Raw genomic sequence first — 10542 nt, 5'->3', positions numbered from 1 at the left:
AACTCTTTTATATGTGTGATTGTTTTTCTCTTATTAAACCTATATGGAAAGCAAATGCTCCCAGCTTGAAAGGCGCTAAACAAACAAATGGATTATTCCCATAATCATTATCATTACCACCGCTGCTACAAGAAGAGCTTGAAGAAATGCGTGGTCCACAGCCGTGTTACATCGTTTCAAAGAATTACGGTTACTAAACTTGAGGATGAAAAGTTAGAGTGCAAAGACCAAAATATACACTACTTTAAACATTTATGATTGACTGTACAAGTAAAAAGAAAATGCATGTGTGTTTGCCTCCAATTCACCAAGTTGAGTTCAGTGTTAACCCAACTTTGCTTTTAACTTACAACGCTGGGAGGGAAGCGAGCGGGAGAGAGCAGGCGGAGCATGAATGGAGGCGGCTGGAGGGATGGAGGGAAAGGAAGGTGGATGGGAAGGAGAACGAGGTGGGGGAGGGATGAATGGAGGAGCCAGAGTCTTGAACGGCAAAATATAGTGAAGATTATGGCGGATCAAAGAATATTGTTCCAGACAATACAAAGAATCAGACCAGTGGGACAAAGACAGAGGCTTCGAAAAAGCTCCAAAATCTCATCACTGGGGAAACAAGTTGCAATGATTTATTCAGCAGAACATATATTAAATCACAGCCGAGCGAGCAAACTATTGCTATGTCAACGTGTGTGTGTGTGTGTGTGTGTGTGTGTGTACTTTGGCAGGGGAACAGGTAGGCTGTTACTACAGAGGTTTTGTATGCTGATGCTACCAGCTGCAGCGTGGGGATAGAAGCCCTTATCCCCAGAAACCGCTGGAGTGAGAAGAAGCTTTAGGAGAGGATGGAGGTTAAAAATAGTAATGGCACGAAACAGAGCCCCCTCCGAGCTGCCAATATCAGCTTGCATTGGAGGGAAACGGGGAAACTGGCACGGCTGCCGACACTGCCTCGCTTCCCGTGAGTGAACAGCACCTTGGCGTCGCGATCAACGCGGAAAAAGGTTGTTTTTTTTTTGCGACGTGTTTGTTCGATGCTTTAATTAAGTGTGCGGTTCAGAAATGTGCCACCCTACAGTTTCTCTAGCTGTTCTATTGATCCGCCGCTTAAGTCTTAACTGAACTATAAGGTGGATTTCCATTCAATTCTGCATAGATATTCATGAAGCTTTCCGCTTCCATCAACAGGAGTTTTAATGCCTCAGTGTTGTGTATTTTTGACCGTCCCTCCTCTCAGCCACATCCCCAGGCTTTTCATTGCCGTTTTGCTCACCTCTTCCTCGTTTCCCGAGCACCCCCCCCCCCCACAGCATTTATACAAGCCCAGCCCGGTGGAATCCTCCTCCCCGTGTCACCAGAATCCACCCGGCGTGACATTGCCAGCTATCGGGAGGATTGTCATGAAATCTCGTCGAGACGTTTATTGCACCCAGGGGATGAATCCCACTGCCTTTGGTGATCCCTTGACCTTTGCTTACACACCGTCAGTAGATTGACATTTTCACTCATCCATTGAAATATTTCATCATCTACACGGTGACCTTTTGTGTACAGACATTCATGTTCCCCAGAAGATGAATCCTAAGCTCTTTGGTGCTCCCCTGACTTTTTGCTGAGCGCCATATGCACGTTGACATTTGTGGTTCGGGACATTTGGGGCAGACATCACAGTCGTAGTCTCCTTACTTTCCATTTTGCATCAGTGTCAGGTCAATATTTGTATTTGTCTTCTACTTTTTGACCTTATACCTTTGAAAAAACCTTCGGCTGTCTTCTGGTTCCCTAGGGGGTCCGCAGAGTTACTGCAGGGGATAATCCCAAACTTTTAAATGTCTAAAAATACACATTAAAATGAATACAACCCTTAGGTAGCGATCATAAATCTTCCTATTTGTTGAATGTTATGTTGTGCCAATTTATAATATATATGTATCTGTCAACAATTATTATTTTAATGGCTTGGCATTGTATACATACATCATTACAATTTACTTTAATACATGGCACTATATGCTGCACAACACATTATTTTTGGCTCGGTTTAATAAGCATTACAGTTTTATACGATAGGTAATAGGGGTCCCTCCAACGTGTCACTATAAGCCAAAGGGTCCTTGGCCTAAAAAAGTAAAAGAACTCTGGTCTAAAGTATATATAATATATTTAATAGGGAATATAGTATAATTGTAAATATAAGCTTGTTGTAGTTCATAAGAAAATGCTTTTAATTTATTCTCCATCTGTAATCTAAGATGCTACAGGCAACAAGTCTAAAGCCAGACTTTAGCTGGAAAGGAATTACGTGACCACCTGAATAAATAAAGGTTACAGTGGTTGAATCAAAACTAACAAGATGAAAGACGACCACTGGAAATTCCTCTTTGTTCTAGTCTCATGTCAGTAATGTAAAACATAAAAGAGCCTGTCATAATTTTTTTCTTTCGTGGAGAGACAGCTCAGATATCAAGGTTGTACACGGCGGGGCAGCTAACGAAGAAGTATGATTAAATGCCCGTGGCTACAAGAGACGGGGCCGAGGTCACGACATTGTCATAGCACTGACTTTTTAGTTTGATTACCATTGGCCTGAATGGCTGGAGAGTGTATTGACTGAGAATGTGAATAGGCTATCTTAGATATTTATGACCATCCTTCGTTCATGCATTCCTGATGCTGTGAGAAAGGCCAGAGACAGATTGTTCTGTAAATTGTCTCGACTTTATGTAAATGTATCTCTGTGAGACTGTGTGTGTGTGTGTGAGAACATTACAGTATGTATGGGCAGTTTATTTCTCTATGGATGGATGTTATTGCTCCCTGGACTTTGTTCACTCTTTTTTACCACTCCAGAAAGTGTGATCTTTTTGGAAGTTTTGCGCAGAATGTTTTTGATACAAGAAAGATTCTGCATTATATATATTATGCTTCAGGTGAGTATAGACTTTTACATTATTTAACCAAGATCTCAACCGCAATCTTTGCTTGGCCTTAGTTTGTGCATCGCTGGACCTAATCTCCTCTGTGTCAGCGCTAAAGACATTATCATTCTGCTATGGTGTGGGTGGGGGCGGGGGGTTGTTAGTGATTGGTTTATCATTTTGGGCGGCGCTAAGCACAGGATACAGTGATGGTGCCCATGCTAAATTGACTGTGCAGATAGCAGAAGGGGTGTCAGACCACTCTGGCCAAAACTAAGAAGATTTGAGTTTTCACCAAGGCATACTTTTATAAACAGCTGAAAATATGTATCACATAGTTGATCAGTTGGACATTCATTTGCAACCATTTTGATAAGTTATTAATCTTTTATGTACTGATGAGAACAAAAATTTTCTTTGCATTGGACAATTCATACCTGGGGAAAACCGAGTGCTTAAAAGAAGAAAAAAAATGATATATGGAAAAATGGAAGGAGAAGGTGGAAGGAGTGAACAACAGCAGAACAAATTGATGCGTGAACAGTCTGCAGATGAATTTGCTCTAAGCATGTCCTCATTATATACACACACTGTAAAAAATGTGATACAGGCTGAACGGGAATCGTATAAAACATACTTGCAATTGCAAATTGGTTTCTATAGCATCAATATAACTTTGGTGTTGGTGGTTTGTGTGTAGATTCATTAGTCATGTGCATCTATCGTGGATAGATGGTTTGGTCCTGGGGCATTCTTCTTGTGTCGATGTGAGCGTGTTGTCGGGCTGATGTGTGTAAATTGGAAAATATGTGTTTGAGTGCGGGGACCCCGGTTTGTGTTACATTCCATTTTACCAGCTGCTGCCTTTCATAACTCACTGTCACGTTGCATTCCTTTGAAAATAACTTGGGAAAACATAGGGGGGGGGGGGAGGGGGGAGCGCGTACCCCTGTTATTTTGTCACTGTCAGTTGTTTCAGCGCTGTGACAAGGATAGGTTGGCTGGGTTAGACGAAGAGGGGGAGGCGGTTGGACCTTGAATTCCAGCCGAGCGAGAGACCGGACCCAGCTGAGCATCGGGGGCTGGCGAGGCAGGCGAGGCAGGCGAAAATAAACAGCGGGTCTGAAGAATCAATTCAGTGTGCCTGTCAGAGGACTGTCAAACTCCCCTCCATGATGGACAGTGGGAACGTTCACAGTCTATTTGCCGCCAGCCCGTGGAGCGGTGAGTAAGTGAACCGTGCCGGGCCGAGCACAGACAATATGAAGAGGGAGTGCAGAGCAATATCTGCTGTTGCCATGCTAGATCAGCATAAACGTCAAGGCCACTCTGGCGTGGCCCGAGGGGTCTTCTGGGGAGAGCTGCACACATGGGTGTGTGTGCCTGTAGGTGGGTGTCGTCAGTGCTTAGGGTGTCGATATTTACCAATGTGTAAACTTAATTAACTCAACCCATATGGTTTGATTGGTTTTCAGGGTATACACACACACACACACACACACACTAACATGCAAGATTGATACACTGAAGGAAGTAATTAACAGCCAGTTTCTGAAAACCCCAACACAAACAGTATCACCTGTCATTATTTCTCATGTATGTGCTAGCCGTGCCATAACACCCTCGATGGCACTTTTTTTTTTTTTTAAACGGCGTTTGCGGTTTCACAATGGAACTAATCCAAGAGCTGGTGCCAGACATTACGATTCCTCAAGTTCTGTATTACCATTTTATCCCTCGAGCGCATCGTCACCGCTCAGTGGTGGGTGGATTTCAATTTAAATAGATTACTAGTTACCTGGTGTTTTTCTTGCTTTCCTTCACTTTGCTTCCAAAATGAAAGCCTTCACAACTGCCAGTCTCCTGCCAATATATCATCTACAGTCATTATCAATCATTACTGCCGAGTGATGGTATCGGTTTGCATCTATAATTATGCAGATTGCATAATCACTAAAGCAATTATTGTTTTTTGAGGGAAAAGCGGCAATAACTTATTGGCAATTTCCTTGCTGATCTTCATTACTAGCAGCAGCTTCTCTGAACTCACAGCACGCTGACATGAAGAACCCCCCCAAAAAAAAGACCTGATGATGAAATTCACAATGAAAAAAAACCCCATCTGTCCTTAACTTTATGAATCTATAAATCACTCCGCACGGGATATTGCAGCACACATTCTATCACAAAGATGGACTTTTTCAAATTAAATCCTGCCAATCTAATCTTTACATTATCTGTCAAACTGGAGACGTTTTTATGATCGCACCGTTGGTTGTTCGAAGTGCTGCACATAAAAAATTAAGCTCCGTGTATCCCATAAAGAGGTGTTTTCAGACGATTTCGTGTGAAGAATTTAAGCCCCGCTCAACATCTCACAGTGTGATGTGTGGTGGTATTGTTTTAGCAGCTCAAATCTTTGCCTTCAGGCAGTACCACAGTGCCTGACAACCTACCTGCCGACTTTAATGCTACCGATGTTTGGCAGTCGGATTATACTTCTGATCACACGTAATCTAAAACTACCATTTACCCACGCATCCTGCATATTATACACATTTTTGTGTCATTTATAAAACAAATTATAGCAAAAAAAAGTTTTCTTATGTTCAAATATCAATATTTATGATATAGTATTTCACTTATACTGTGTGGGACAGTTAAACAATGAATTCACTTTCCTTACGCATATATTTGGCTTTAAAGTACAGTTATTTCTTGTTACTCACCCAGCAGCATATACATTACGCTGATGTAATATATCTCTACTGGGCTAAAAGTTGTCCCGTGGCGTTTTCTTGTAACCAAACTTTCTTTGAGAACTTGGCAGTGAGGTGAGGAGCGGTGAGCTCCTTGGTAGGTCGGCTGCGTGACAAGATGATTTGTATTCAGAAGAGTTCACATTCAAAAAGTTGAAGGACAGTGGTCGTGATCCAAAAAAGGGACCATACGGTCTACTTCTACTATCTGCACTTTAAAAAACAAAACCAGATTGATTGATCCCTCCTGTCCCCCGTCGACCCTGTTTGTGCCAAGGCGACCTCTCTGCGCCGGAGCGATCACGCTCCGCTGCTCTGGTCTGAGTGCTCGGCTTGCCTTGGGGGTGTCTGGGTCCTGCAGCACAAGGCAGCAAATCCTCCCGAGTCCTGATGGCTATTGATTAGGTATTCACATCCTGCCTCCTGCCCAGGAGAAAACAACGCCTGGCCTCGACTCCCTCCCTCCCTCCCTCATCATCCTGCTCTCCCTATTCACAGTTCCACTCCTACCAGCGGGCCCTCGCACAGATATGACAGCACACAGTATATTATGCAGGATGCAGGCACAGCTTCTCACTTTATTTTTTTCTCACCATCCCTTCACCCCCCCCCCCTTTTGTTTATCTGGCACTGTGGCGCATCCTGACACTGCCGTCTCTTTCGCTTCCTCTCTTGTCTGTCATTTTCTCTCCCTCATTTCACCCCTCTCTCCCTCTTCTAACCTGTCACTCACGCCTGGCCTCTCAGGGCCGTAAACGAGTGCCGCGGCTGTGATTACCACCCACCGAGGGCCCCGCTCCGGGTGCGTGTCATCCCTGATCATGATAATGTATGCAGATGAGCCCACAAAATACAAATGAAGCCCCCCCTCCTTGGTGGAAAGCCTAAACTTAGCTGACCAGGCGTTCACCTCGACCGCTCCATGACACCAGTTGCAAAAGTGCTGAGCGGGCAGCGCCGGTGTAAACAACACGCAAGCCTCTGTGGAGCCCGGGAGTCGCCGTTGTAACACATAGAAACGCAGGAAATAGCACTTCAAACACAGACAACAAAGGATCACCTTGACATGATTAGTGCATTGCTCCCTGATTAAAATAACGCATCACATTTGTGCTCATTCTACCCAGAAACTCACCGACTCACACAGTAAAGTATGTGGTGTCAAAGCGTGGCCATGAAGGCCATTTAGGGGGGGATTGCAGCTCGTGAGGAGACGGTACACAAGTGCAAGTTACAATCAAAACTTGAATACATCATTTTTATTTGCCGAGTAATTCTCCATGCTGCAGTTTACTGTGTTTACTTACACCCCCACCCCTCCCCCCAGTTCATATTTCAACATACAGCTTTCCCCCTAAAATACAAGCACAATATTGTTTGCAGGCGGAATTTTTTTTCTTTTTTTTCTACTACTTTTTTTACTGCACTGACTCAATCTCAGCAGGGTTTTGTGTTTGTGCTAGTGTTGGATGGATGCTTGTGAGGTGTTTACGATTGTGTGTGTGTGTGTGTGTGTGTGTGTGTGTGTGTGTGTGTGTGTGTGTGTGTGTGTGTGTGTGTGTGTGTGTGGAAGAAAAGTTGTGCATTCATGATTCTGAGCGTGAAAGTGAGCAGGACGGTGCGCGTGAGATTGCGTGGCATTCATGTGCGAGTCTGTGGGCGCGTGACAGAGGGGGAAAGATAGAGAGAGGTTGTTTATTTCTATGATTTTCGGTGTGAAAGTGGGTGGAGTATTTCAGTGTGTGTGTGTGTGTGTGTGTGTGCGCTTTCAAGATTTGGTTTCGGGATTGTCACTGTGGATGTCATAGTGTGACAGAAAGGGGGATTGCTGTGTGTGTGTGTGGGGGGGGGGGGGTACATTATTCTGTGTGTGTGTGATTTTGTGAGGGGGGGGGGGGATATGCGTTCTAGTTTTTCACGTAGGTGTGTGTTTACTTGAGAGACACATGAAGATGTGTGTGTGTGTTTTCAGGATTTGGTTGTTGTGTGTGTGTGCTCATGAATATGTGTGTGTGTGTGTGTGTGTGTGTGTGTGTGTGTGTGTGTGTGTGTGTGTGTGTGTGTGTGTGTGTGTGTGTGTGTGTGTGTGTGTGACGGAGGATCCATAAACTGCCAGGCCCTGAGCTGGAGGGCTGCCCAGGAGCCTCTGCTAACCCTCTCTTAGGTGATTTAGGAAGCTATCGATTTCATAGTTCTGCTTTGTTTTTCCGCTCTCTCATAAATAGCAGATCAAACTCGCTATCGCCCCTGTTTGTTTTGTTCTCTTTCTCCCGCGGGCTATTTACTCTGACATTTCCACCGCTATCCTTGTTACATGGTGCAGGAAATCATTTCATTTTTTTTTCTCCTTCCCTTCCTGCACCTCTGCAGACTTCATCGGAGGCAATACCGACGAAGACGACGATGATGATGATGTTGTTGATGAGGATGATGTTGATGATGATGGCCCCGAGGACACAATGAAACATAGAGGAGGAAAAGCTGCTGCTGAGCACATAGTGATGATCATGATGAAGTTAATAAGAATAGGTTCAATGATCCTCACCATGTGAACGGAGGGGGATTTTTTAATACCTTGTTCTTTTGCTCGTTAAAGAGTCGGTTCACTCAAATAAAATAAAAAAATCAGAAACACATTTTCTCGCAGATATCTTTGGTTTTTATTTTGACATATCTGTGTCTGAGATTTGGCCCGTATCCATCTCAATACCACAAGTGTGTATTTCTGGGTAGGTTTATTTCAAGGGTTAATTTTGTTAGCATTTGCAAAACAATAAGGTTCTGAGCTGATGATGATGATGAAAAGGCTGATTGTATTGTGTTAACAGTGCTTGCAGCGTGGCGTTAGTTCACGCAGAGCACTCGCATCAGCTGATTGCATTAGCCGTTTCTAGTTCTCACAATCACGGCCTCATTCATCAGCTGCTCGGCTGCCAGCTGAGTACAATCATCCGGCGGCCAATCGCGTTCCAGCAGGTGTACGGCGTGCGGCCATTTTTAAGCGCGCGCATGTCACCCGTCTCTGCAGAAGAGCTTATGCCAGCAGCCCCTCCGTCGTCAACCCACACCTCACATTTATGATGATGATGATGATGATGATAATGATAATGGTGATGAGCGTTATGAGATGGATGAAGATGATGATACACTCTCTGTAATAACGGTGGAAGTTTTTTGAAGACAAATGAAGGCGGTAATAAGGTTTTTAATAATAACAGGCCCATAGAAGAGTTATTTTGAGGAGTCAAATGTTTGCCCGACAGCTTTATTCCTCACCTCCGCCGGTTTGGTATTTCAGGGATTTGACACGAGCAGCGGATAGAGAGGAGGCGGTTTTCTTCTGAGCTATTTCTCATGCTTTTAGTCGGCGCTATAATATTATCAAAGTGCTATATGACACTAGGTTATGTCTGGGGCTATAATATCCAGAAATATGTCTATATATGATTTAATAAATCATTTAAATATCGATCCACTTGGCAATCACTCCCTCTGTCAGATCCAGAAAACCTACAGGATGGGAATTTGCATGTTTTTCAGTCATGAAAACTAAAAAAAAAAGTGAAGAAAAAATAAATCAATGTACCACTTTTGTCAAACTGCTTCAGGAGGGTTGTTAAATTGCTGTGCAGCGTTACATAAAACTTACTTGCTTACAGTTATAATCCAACAAACGATTGAGTGCATACTTATAGATGCATCATAAGGATTTCATGGCTATCATTTGATTTCATTATGATATTATTTTAATGGAAATGACTGAAAGGGGTTTATGGATTTATCTTTCTATTCTTTTCTGAAGTTTAAGTTTTTTATTAAGCAACGGACAGGAAGCTGGTGATAAGTTGTTGGTGAAAATATTTTTAGGCGTCTGTTCTATGAAATTATTGTTAGAAGTCTAGACGACGAACACCCTTTGTTTCTGCGGCGTTTCAACGACGACATTTCTGTAAAGGTGAAAGCATTTTAATGCAAGTGACAAGTGACCTCTGCAGTTGGTTTTCTAGGCCTATAACCCAGAGAATATGACATATATAATATAAAGCCACATTACTTCGGATTGTCTCTCTTTTATGAATATCTTCTGAAAAGTCTCCAAACGTCATTGCATAATTAATTTGGATATTTGGCCCAAAATATTGTGATACTTGATGATATCATCTATACTGATTCTCTATGATAATGATTACAAATTGGTTGCAGTCGATGAATGGGAGGATGTTTGCGAGTGGATGATGTAATGGGGAATATGATGATGATGATGATGGTGATGATGATACATGAATGAAGCGATAAGGAATAATACCACCACTAATATCTAAATCAGATGGAACAGAAAAACGCGCGGCCTGCTGAAGCGAATGTACCAGTTTAGCGTGTAAATAACCCTTTCTAGGCAGCAGTAGCTCATTTCCATGTCAGAGCAACAGCAGCACTAAACAACTGCTCCATCATGATGAAACAAACAATATAGGAAGCTGAAAAGCAACCATAGCAACCATTTCTCTCAGTTTAATATGACTGATGGCATAAGGGTCCAAATTAGTTACAAAGCTTCAATTCGTGCTTCTATTTAGCTAATTTCCCACTGACTTAACATCCCGATTTAAATAGCATTCCAATTTGTCTCCCTTTTTAGGGGATTCATTTGGGCTTTTGAAGCAGGCCTTATTCGTTGCGGATATGCATCTCCAAGAACACAGATGCTGCGTTGTCTGCCTCGCCGAGAGCCTCAAACCCCCCCCCCCCCCCAACAGATGTGCTCATTTCCCCAGGCAAAGGGGAAATGGCATGCCTGTGTGCAGAATTTGGACATATCCCCCCATTAACGATATAGAAAAACACCACTAAGCAATTCTGCCGGGGACAGA

This window comes from Eutrigla gurnardus, assembly GCF_963514095.1.
Source record: "Eutrigla gurnardus genome assembly, chromosome: 16".
Lineage (NCBI taxonomy): Eukaryota > Metazoa > Chordata > Actinopteri > Perciformes > Triglidae > Eutrigla > Eutrigla gurnardus.
The sequence above is the reverse complement of the archived record's forward strand: the minus strand, read 5'-3'. Positions refer to the sequence as shown.